A 12100-nucleotide genomic window follows, 5' to 3' on the forward strand; every position below is an offset into this window, starting at 1 on the left:
TCATTTATTTTTTGGTGTACTTCCATATGAACTTTAGGAAATTTTTCTATTTCTGTGAAGAATGTCATAGGAATTTTGTTTGAGATTGTACAGAGTCTCATAATATTAATTCTTCCAATCCAGAGGCACAGGAGGCTTTTCCAGCTTCCTGTATCTTTCTCAATCTTTTTATTACAAATTTAAAGTTTTCACTGTAGAGGTCTTTCACATCCTTGGTTAGGCTTATTCCTCTGTATTTTTTTGAGGCTATTGTGTGATAGGTAAATTGAGAAAGAATCACCATTCAGAAGGACTCCAGCAAAAGCAAGGTTTATTGGGAAGTCACCAGGGGTGGCTCTCAACTCTGGGATTGATGAAAGACCACCAGCTTGCAGGCTGCTGGCTGGAGGCTTTTATAGGTGGTAGGGGGTAGGGAATGCAGAAAGGGGTAAAGATAAAAATAGTTTCCGTGGGAAGATTAAAAATAGCTTCAGAGGGAGGATAGAACTATAGTCTCAGCAGGAGGTAGGAGTTGATAAGTTGTGAAGCTTATCAGGGGTAAGCAGCTGGAGCAGAGACAGCTCTTGCAACAATCAGGTCATGGGTACAGGGGCCTGTTTATCTTCTAAATATATCTGAGGGAAACAGACTATGTTGAAACTGAATCAACTCCTGTTTTTGTGAGGCCCCAGGGCCTGTCATGTTGGGCCTTACTGCACTGGGGGAGGGTCATTGCAGACCTGGACTCTAACATTCCAGCCTTTTGTGTTAAAGGATAGGAGGCTGTGGTTTCTCATCTGGCTACTTCCTGCTGGTCAGGGTTGGTGTGGGGAGAAGCCAGTGCCCAGAGTATGGTCAAACAGCAGGGCTATCCCCTTTGTGCATCTGGACAAGGTCCTTGGTGGTTGAAAGGCATTCATACACATGTGAGGGAAGGAAAGCAACAACTGGTTAATGTCAGTGTGCATGAGTTGCTGGATCTGGCCCTGAAGGTACCTAAAGAAGCAGGGGTCAACAGTTGGCAGTAGAGTCATAGAAAGCAGGGGACCATGTAGGAGCAGAAGCCAAGGTGTCAGTCCTGTAAAAATATCCCACGGGGGTGACTTTTGGTATTACGAGGTTTCAAACAAGAGGTCCTTGGCCACCTGCTGAAGGTATTTTACATTGTGCTCAACCTTACCCAATTGATTGACATAGTAGCCACCTGTCCTCCCTGATCTTCATTGCCCATTTCCATTTCTCTAGCTTTCTATTGGTGACCATTTGATGTCCTCACCTAAGCATTGCAGAGTCTTCCCCTTCTCTTCTCCACTTGGAACCACCTTCTCCTTTGTCCAGCCTATGCCCATTTTGCTATCTAGCCTGTGCCCCTTCTACCATACTTTCTACATCTATCCTCCCTTGTGCCTCATGCCCATCTATCTTTATCCTTAGCTGACATACCTTTCTCTGCCTCATCAGAGATCTTCCCATGTTGATTCTTGCTGCCTTTTTTTCATGTGACCATTTCTGCTCTTTCTCCCTCCCCTTAGCCAAAGAAAGGTGCCCTGACTCAACTCTGACCCATACTCTGATCTACTGCTTTGTATTCACCACTCTTTTCTTCCCAGGGGTCAGCTCACTTTGTGAGCTTTCACTCACTGCCCAAACACTTTCCATCTTTTCCTTATCCCATTTCCCTTCAGGAACCATTGACTACCAGTTTTCCCACTAATTCTTACCTCTTCCTCTCCTTATCTGCCTTTTCCTACTTCTCCCATACTTAAATTTCAAACTCTCCTTTCTTCCTGTCCCATGAAACAAGTTCCCACAAAACTTTCTTTTCCTCCATTTTCCCCTCTCCATTGTTTGCACTTCCCCTAAAAAAGCCTCATTGGCCAAGACACCCCTGTTCAAACAGCTTGAGCACATGGCACCCTTAGTGGTTGTCCAGTCCACTTGTTTCTTCTTTCAGTCTTGGCATACTACCTTTACATCAGTCATTTTCAAATTTTAACCTTCTGTTAAGTTCCACTTTCCATCCTCTTCTACTTCTTCTCTTGTCTCTCTGGATTGGTGAACCCAAGATAAAAGCCCTTCATACGGCCCCAAAGCCCCGTATTCCTAAAGCCTTGTTTTTCCTTCAGTGCCATTTGTCTTCCTTCTTTACCTTCTCATACTAAATCCACTGTGCCTCACACTTTCCATGTCTAAATCTCATTATCTCTGCCAAGTAGGGGTGCTGGGCATGCGGACATAACAAGAAAAGAGTAGGGTAAGGGAGTTTCCCAGAATATGCAGGACAGGGGTCCTGTTGTTTTGAGGTTATGGGGCTTCCCATCAACCCCTACCACAGAGATCTGCAAGGGGAAAACTTTACTGGAGTAGGAGGTGAGAACAGACCACGAGGCACCCGTAACCAAAAGAAAATTAATAGTCTTACCCACCACCATAGCCGTTACCCTGGCGTCCCTCATGGTGATGGTCATTGAGGAGGCGGGGGCTGAGGATCCAATGCCTTGTCAGTCTTCAGCTGTGAGGCCCAGGACATCATTCACTGAACCCTGTAAAGCAGGCTGGGTTTGGGAAGTGAGTGGCCTAACTTGGCACTGCAAAGAAGGACAATTAACCTTCCAGTGACCTCGTTGCCCACATTGAGGACAGGATCCAGGGTTGGGGCATTACCTTGTGCAGTGTCCAGTGAGTCCTCATTTGAAGCAGGGTCCTAGTGGTAGCCATTGGGCCCTGTTGTTGTCCATTGTTTCCTTTGGAGGAGCCCTCAGGACTGTGGCCATCAGCTGGTACTTTTGTTTGGACAGGGTGAGTTTGTCTGCCCTCTCCTGTTCCTGCCAGTTATTGAAGACTTTAAATGCTAGATCTAACAGATATCCCATGGGGGTTTTGGGACCCTTGTCTAGACATCTGTTTCTAATGTCTTGGGCTTATTGTAAGATAAAATGGTGGTTGAGCATAAAAACAGACTATGTAAAAACTGACTCAATTCCTCTTTTTCAGAGGCCCCTGGGGCCAGTCTTGTGGGGCCTTACTGCACCAGGGGAGGGTCTTTGTAGACCTGGACTCTAACATTGTGAATGGAAGTGTTCCCATGATCTCTTCTTCAGCATGTTTGTTATTGGTATACAGTAAGGTGACTGATTTTGTAAGTTAATTTTGTATCCTGGAACTTTGTTGAAAGTGTTGACCATTTCCAGAAATTTTATGGTGAAATCTTTGTAATCTATTATGAATAATGTCATATCATTTGAAAATAGGGATAATTTTACTTCTTTTCCTATTTGTATACCTTTAATTTCCTGTTTTAGGTTGAGTTTCAAGCACTACACTGAAAAGGAGTGGGAATAATGAACATCACTGTTTTGAATTTTGATGAGATTATTTTAAAGCTCTCTTTATTTAGAACGATGTTGGCTGTGGGTTTATCCTATATCATGTAGTCCTATTACCTCTAGGACTTTTATTATGAAAGCATGTTGGATTTTATTATAGGCCTTTTCTGCATCAATTAAGATGATCATATGATTTTTTTAAAAATTTAAGTCCACTATATGATTACAGACACTGACTTACATATGTTGAATCATCCCTGCATCTCCAGGATAAAACCAGCTTGGTCATGGTACATGATCTTTTTTGATACATGCTGTAAGTCAAATTCACTGCTGGGAGGTGTACATGGCATCCAATCCCAACCTCCCATGGTCCTTGCGATAGCCTGAGGAAAAAATTCTCCAAACCCTGGTTTGAAGAATCTTAACGGGTTTATTGGACTTGCTAACTGAGCTTAGGGTATGGGTTGACTTACAGACAGGCAGGTGACCCCCCATTCATGGCTGTGTTTGAAAGTCCACACCCAGACATAAATCCTGTGGTTCCAGACAGCCTTACAAAATGACGAGAGACCAACCTTATGGTTTTCCCAGCTTTTATACCTTTAGCCCCTCCCCTGTAAGTGGCTATGGTCAACTGATTGCCTGGAAGAGGGAAAGAGAGTGGCTTCTTTGAAGAGCATGGGAAGGAGGCAGGTCCATGGCTTGTCATCACAGGGTCAGAGGAACATCCTCCCTCCAGGTCACACTCTCCATCCCTTCCTCTGACTCTCACAAAACTTTCCACCCTCCTCTTCCACAAATATCCCTGAGCCTCAGAGGGGGTGGGGTGACCTTTCTCCCATTGTAATAGGGCACTGGACTCTTCATGTCTCTGCATCCTCTGTTTGGCATGGGCTGATGGCTCAATTTAGTGGCATTCCATCTACCATAAAAACACAAACAGCAAGAAACAAGAACATGTAAACAGTAACTGCAATAATAGCTCATGGGCATAAACACAAATGCTTGGTTGATGCTTTAGTAGGTGCATCACATCCATCTAACAATACAATTGCAGTGGCTTCTCCACTGGGGTCTGTAACCTCTCCTGCCACAGGAGTTTGGCCTGGTCTACAATACCAGATGTGTGTTCCATCCCTAAGAGCAGGCATTAGGTCCAATCAATAATTAGCTGGTTGTACATACACTAGACAAGCCACTATTGCCACTATTGCACCAGCAGGAACATCTTGCTTTGCATGTTGATAGTGCAGCATGAGGGGTTCTTTGTTGAACAGGATAAAGGGGGACAGTTCTCCCCCATCCGTCTGCATAGGGCCTTCTGGCACTATGAAAGCCACCCATCCAGTGGCTGGGAGATTCCGGCTTAGTCCAAGCATGATTTCTCCCTCTCCTGTGCTCAAATCATGCGGCGTCTTCAGCAATAGGGTCTTACTGTCCACTTCAGGTGTGCAACCAACATTATCGGCAATCACCTTTATAGTTTTGGGGACCTTTGTGGTCCCTTTGGCCAACTGCTTATATGGAGGCAACCCACTCCTGGTATTGGGATTTTCATTTAAAAACCTTATGGCTTCTGGAAAGGCCTTTTCCCACCCCTTAGGGTTCCTTCTGGCTTAACACTTTCAACTATTCCTTTAGCAGCATGTTTTTTCTTTCAATTAACCCTGCTCCTATAGGATTGTGTGGAAAGTGGAAATACCATTGACCCTGATTATCCTCAGCCCAAGCTTACACATCTAAACCTGTGAAATGAGTGTCTCTTTTGCTATCAGTTCACCTCAGGCACCCATACATGACACCGCGTTCAGTAAGCCCCTTAATAGTAGCCTTGCCCTTCACTCTCTTGTAAGGAAGGGCCTGTGTAAGGCTTGTGGCAGTGTCCACACAAGGGAGAGCATATTTACTCCCCTCATTGACTGGCAGGGGCCCTATGTAATCTACTTACCAGTCTCTCACAGTGGAAGCTGCCTTGTGCACGTGTCCCATCATGGCATCCATCCTCCGGGCCTGTAACCAGAAACATGCCTCACAGCCTGGAAAACCTGTTGGATGTCAGCATATTTTACTGGAATGCTGGCTGCTTTGGCTATTCTCCATACCGTCTCAGCTCTCTGTGGCCCGACTTGTTATGAATCCAGTGAGCTGCTTCTAGGGGAACCTGAGGGCATCATCTTCCTGATTCCTGGGGGGACTCACCAGGCAATGGGAAGCCACATGGTAAACTACCAGGGGCACTAGCTCCTCCTGCGGTTTTTTTTTTTATATACGTCCTTCCATGTTTCTTGTCTCCATAGTGGCTGTCTCATCAACTGCCAGTTTTCTTTCTCCCACTGAGCCATCTATGAGGTTAAGCCCTTGAACACAAATTGCAACTGTCCAAGGCTCCCTCATTATTACTATCTGTATAGCTCTCAAATCACCAATTGACTGCTTGTTTTCTCCACTCTCTAACCATATAGTGTCAGTATATAGCAGTGTTCATCTGTATTGCCACTGCTACCCGTTCTTGTCTGGTACCCCTGTTAGTGCCATCAGTATACCAGGCACCAGTCAGAATTGGGGGAGCCCCTTTTAGCACTCGGTCAGGTCTTGCTGGATGGTCAACTTTAGGAAGTGGAGGGAGAGGCTTTGTGCCTTGAAATGACACTGGACCTAGTACTGCTTGCATGGAATTGGTGATTTGGCTTTCTGACACCACCCCTCACTGTCTCAAATAAGCATGCCATCTTTGCTGTGTTTGGTTTTGGGCCACCACTGACAGGGGCTTGGCTAACAGGCCCTCCACCTATCCTTTTATGGGATATGCGGTTTTTAGAGTAACGGGGGTGGGACCCATAATGGATTCCACCTGTTGCAATGCTTTGTACACAAACAACAGTTGCTGTTCTAGAGCTGTGTACTGGGACTCCACCCCTTTCCATGACTGGGACCAGAACCCAGTTGTGATCCTCTTTTGGGTTGTTGTTGCCACAAGCCCCACCTGTAATCTTCAAGGCTCTTGGTGACTTCCAAGAGGAAGGGACACCAAGGTATTGGGTCACAGAGCCTATTAGCTTGCCCAACCAGTACCTTGGCCTGCTCAAAAGTCTCTTGGGCCTTCATATCCCAATCCCATGTAGCAACTCTTTTTATTAGATTATACAGGGGGCGGGTAACCTGAGCAAGGTAAGGTACAAAAATTTTCCAATACTCGAGAAGTCCCACAACTACCTATAACTGCTTAGCATTTATAGGTAAGGGTTGTTGTAAGATTTTCTCAGCTGCCACACTGGGTATCATGTGAGTTATGCCTGACCATAGAACTCCTAAGAATTTTACCACTGTACCAGGCCCTTGTACCTTCTGTGGGTTGATTTCCCATCCTCGCTCCTTCAGGTGCACTTGCATGTTCCCCAAATGAGCTTCCAAATCTGTAAGGTACTCAAAAGTTAGCATTATGTCATCTATGTAGTGGAACAGGGCCAGGTCCCACACCACCATCCTGTGACAAACTGTGGGGCTGTGGAGGTAACCTTGGGGAAGTACTCTGAAAGTCCATTTTTGTCCATTCCATGTGAATGCAAATTGATCTTGGGATTCAGCAGCTAGGGGAATACTAAAGAATGCATTAGCAAGGGCCACTGCAGCATGGAAGGACCCCATTTCCTGTACCAGCTGTTCAGTTAGCAGTGCAATGTTGTGAACCACTGCATGAATGGGGGGCACCACCTTATTTAACTCCCAGTAATCTACAGTCACTCTCCAGGAGCCATCTGGCTTCCTGATAGGCCAAACAGGGCTATTGAAAGAGCTCTGGGCTGGGCGGATAACTTCTACTCACTCAAGCTCCTGGATGGTTTCAGAATTTCATCTCGACCCCCTGGCAGCTGGTACTGTTTCATATTCACCACCCTCCATGGGGTGGGCAATTTGACTGGCTCCCATCTTGCCCACCCCCGAGTAATCACCTTTACAAAATGGCTAGAGATCAGCTTTGTGGTTTCCCCAGCTTTTATACCCTTAGCCCCTCCCCTGCAAGCGGCTATGGTCAACCGATTGGCTGGAAGAGGGAAGAGGAGTGGCTTCTTTGAAGAGCCTGGGAAGGAGGCAGGTCCATGGCTTGTCATCACAGGGTCAGAGGAACATCCTCTGGGTCACACATGCCTGTGTTTAATTCATAAGTATTTTGTTAATAATCCTTGTATCTATGTTTATCGGATAGTGGCCTATAGTTCTCTTTGTATGTTGTGCCTTTACCTGAGTTTGGTATTATAGTAATACTGGCTTTGTAGAAGGAAGTTTGAAGGCCTCCTTCTGTTTCTATTTTTGGAATACTTTGAGAAGTAGTAATTGTAATTCTTTGAAAGTCTAGTAGAATTCTGCTGTAAATCTATCTAGACCTTAGCTTTTTAAATTAGAAGACTTTTTATTACATTTCAATCTCATTTGTTATGGGTCTGTTTAAGTTGTTAATTTCATATTGGTTTAAATTTTGTGATTCAAATGTACCTAGGAATTCCATTTTTTAAAGGTTTTACAGTGTAATGGAATATAAGCTTTTCAAGCATTCTCTCATAATTTTCTGAATTTCTTTGGTGTTGTTATTAGTCTGGGCCTTCTCTTTCTTTGCTTTTTTTGTTGTTTTTTTGTCCAGGAGGGTCTCCTTTAAAAGTTAATCTTTTACAAGTTATTGCATTCTGACGTCTTCTGAAACTTTTTTCTTCTTTGTACAGCTTGCTGTTCAGTTTTTAGATGTAATTTTTTTGTTCTTCAACTTCCGTACAAAGTATTTTTTCTATTGCTGTATCTTTCAACTCCAACATTTTCTATTGGTTCCTCTTATAAAATGCTTTCCATTCATCACACCATGTCTGTTATCATTTGTGTCTCTAAAGTCATATTTTCTCAATTTGATATTTGTTTTTCTTTTGGAGAATTAATTCTATTTATTTTGGCAGAGTTTGTTCAGTTGGTTGTCCTTTTAAAAATATCTATTGAGATACTCAGTGGTTTTATGTCCTCCTTAAGCTTTCTAGTGCTAACTTAGGCCGATTCTATCTCTTTCCATTTGCATGTACTGATGGTACATTCCAAAGTCTGGACATTTGTAGGATTCTCTTCTTCTGCATTTAGGAATGTGACACTGAGCACATGACTTGGGCTAAGAGCCTCTGACTTGTTGAAAACTTGACCTGTCTTCATTTGCTGTCCCCAGGAAACCACTCCAGCTTCAGAGAATTTCTTTGACTTTCCTCATTGATGCTATTTTTTATTTGAGTTACCTACAAACTGTGTGTGAAGGAGGTGGACCGAAGGACCAGACTATCTGTGTGCAAAGGTCCCTGTCCACCTCCTGCTCTGCTAGCTAGAGTATCAATCAGATGTTGTTTTACTATCTCACCTGCACCAGGCTGCTGCTTTTGTGTTTTGCTTGAACAATATGTTGACAGCAATCCACCCAAGGAATTAGATGAAAGGAAAAAAAAAATTCAGCTAAAAAAAATTGTCCTTCACACCTAGATCACTTCCCCAAATCCTCTTATGCTCTTGTTCTTATATTTTTCTGTTTTCTTAGAATTTTTTACTTAAAGTATTGCTTTCCCAAAACTACAAAATCCTCCTTGTCTTGTGTATGTTGAGTTTGGGATCAGGGAGGATCCTGGCTGCCTACACTTCTTCACTACCTTGTCAAGGATCCTGCATTTCATTTTCTTCACTGAGTGTTAGGCAATGACAACGCTGGCCTCTGACTGTTCTGATTAAGCCTCCTTACTCATCGTTCAGGTTTTCTTCTCCACTTACAGCTTAGCAGCATGGCTATTAGAAAACCATGTATAACTCTTTCCTTTATTATATATTCATATTTCTGTGTTATTTCATTTCTCCCAAACTCCTCCAAAAGAAAGTCCTTTCTCAGTCTTTAAATTGATTTTGTATTTCAGGATAGTGATTTGAGGGTTCATGGATTGAATTGCAATTTCGGATGTTTCAAAATCTTAAATCAGTATTACTAAGGTATATCTGAAGAACTGAAACACGTCTATTGCAAATCTAACTGATAATATGATCTTCAGGATCACCCTGAAATATGTATGAGAACCAACCATTTAGGAACAAATATTCTAGCTGATAACAGACAGCCAGCCAAATGCAGTCCCTGATAAAGATAAATAACCTGTACTCAGGGAGATTTTTTGCATCATTAAACATGGTGAGCATATTAGCTAGCAGGGGGTGGAGTCGAGTCCCCAAAGAGATAAATCTAAATTATGTGCACTGCAGTGATCATAACGGTAATACACCATCTTGGCTAACTAGCTGACATCAAAGGGGAAGGGAATTTCAGATTTAAATGAACCAAACTAAAAAGCATTTCAGTGCACATACAGATTAATTGGAGCATATTCATGAACTTTTCAGCCCTATTATGCCTTTTTTTTTTTGACTAGTGCCAAGTTTGAAGAGCTTAGAATTTTCCTGTCAAACTTTGCATCTTTGTTTCTTCTTTTCACTTTCTTATGCAGCTTGATTAATTACTCCCCAATTTGCTCTCCATTAATCTCCCTCCTACACAGTTGTATCGGTACTTGCCAAAAATCCCTTTTTTAACATGTGACTAAGATGGATATGATATAAGTCTAGTGACACTTCTCTCATTTGTAATACTGCACCTTTGAAACATGGAAAATTCAAAATTTGAAGTTTAGCAATGTTGATTTTTTTTCTAAAGAAACATGCTGTTGATAATATGGCCAATTTTAAACTCCAAGAGAGCTTCATGATGACTAACTTTGATTTTTCTCTTCTCTGTTATTTTCGATGGGCAATTTTGGGGTGATAAAGTACCTACTTGACTTCTAAAGGTCACAGTATCTGCGTTCTCTCACTCTGTTCCCCTTGTTCTTCTAGAAAGTTGTAGTGGGTGGTTGTTAGTCTGTATTTAAAGATAACTGTTTCTATGTGTATTGGTTATTTTTCTGTTGCTCTGCAAAAATACCGTGACCAAAGTGACTTATAGAAGGAAGAGTTTACTTGAACTTATTGTTCTGGAGGGCTATGGGTGCATTGTGGTGGGGGGCATGGTAGCACAGGTGGCCAGGACAGAAAGCTGAGCACTCATACCTTCAGGTAGGCACAGGAAGCAGAAAGAGTGAGACTGGTAGTTGGGCAAGGCTATGAACTCTCAAAACTCACCCTGTCTCATTCTTCTTCCAGTAAGAGCCCTACCTTTTAGAGGTTCCATGACCTTTCCTAACCAATGCCACCAACTGGGACTGTATATAGTGTTTAAATACTCAAGCCTACATGGGATATTTTTCATTCAAATCACCACATTATGTCAGGTGATTAACTGAGCTCCTGCTAAATACATGATCATGTCTGTCTTATGGTCATTCACATGGGAAGGAGATTAAGGTTGCTGCTTTCTAGCAAGATCTCTCTTGTTATAGCCTGAACTTTTTCTACCAGATTCTATCCTAAGGTAATCAAATCAAATATTATTTGGAGGGGGTTGTATTTCTTAAAAATTTTTTGAGACTTTTATACATGAGTTCATACATGTTTGTATCATTTCAACCTTTCCCAGCCCCCCTCCAACTCCTCCCATGTCCCCCTGACTCCCTCTCAATTTCTTGTCCTTTTCTTTGATCATTGTTATATATGAAAATACAACATAGTTTGTTAAATAAATCTTTATGTATATATGTACTTGGCCCATTTAGTGGTGCTCAAATGTATATGTGTTTAGGACTAACAACTTGGATTAGATAACCTATCAGGGAGCTCATCCCTGGAGAAAACTGATTCTCCCTCCTACAACAGACATTGGTTCCCTGTTGCTTTTGCCTAGAGGTGGAACCCTGTTAAATTATTCTATCCACACTGGTTTGTCAAGTGACTTTTTCATTATGAAGGTCTTGTTTAGGCAACTATATTGTGGACATTTCATAGATGCAGCTTCCCTATCATGTCCAGAATACAATATCTAGCAACAAGCCTTCTGGTCCCCTGGCTCTTACAATCTTTCCAGCCCCTCTGCAGTAGTTTTCTGAGCTTCTGGTGGAGGGGTTGCAATGTAGATGTGTCAGCTGGGGTTAGGCACCATACAGTTGCTTATTCTCTGTATTTTGATTAATTGTAGAAATTTGTAATAGTTTCCATTTGTTGTGAAAAGAAGCTTCTTTGATGAGTGGTGAGAGCTACACCTATCTGTGAATATAAGGATAAGTATTTAGAATACAGTAAGAAATGATACTGTTTAGGAAAGTGGCAGCAGTAATTTTGTATCTACTCTATAAATGCTCCAACCATGAGTATTTGGCTGTATTTACAGTAGTATGCATGAATTCCTTCTACTGAGTGGGCCTTAAGTCTAGTCAGACAGCTGCTAATTAGCCCCGATATAAAAGTGGCATTATTGCACCAATTGAGATATTTTGCTGGAGAGGTCATTGTGATTTGCAGGTTTTATGGTTGTGTAGGCTCATTGATTGTTTTTCTCCTTTGGAAGCCTGTATAGTATCCTCTGATACTATGAGAGCTAATCTTCAGGGAAGAGACTTCCAGGTCAGTTCCACCTCAATTTCTCAAAGTCCTATGTCCTAAGTCTATGGTGATTTTAGCAATAGGGTTTTACCTTAAAGTTCTGGGAGGTAACTAATGACTATAGCAATAGTCTATATTATTTTAAGAATCTCTTAGACTACCTTTTCCAACAATTTGAAAGGAGCTTTTCCTTGGTTGGCTCTGGGATTTTTGTTAAATAGCTACATGCATATATATATATATATATATATATATATATATAT

This window comes from Nannospalax galili, unplaced genomic scaffold (assembly GCF_000622305.1).
Source record: "Nannospalax galili isolate Female #2095 unplaced genomic scaffold, S.galili_v1.0 scaffold1299, whole genome shotgun sequence".
Classification (NCBI taxonomy): Eukaryota; Metazoa; Chordata; class Mammalia; order Rodentia; family Spalacidae; genus Nannospalax; species Nannospalax galili.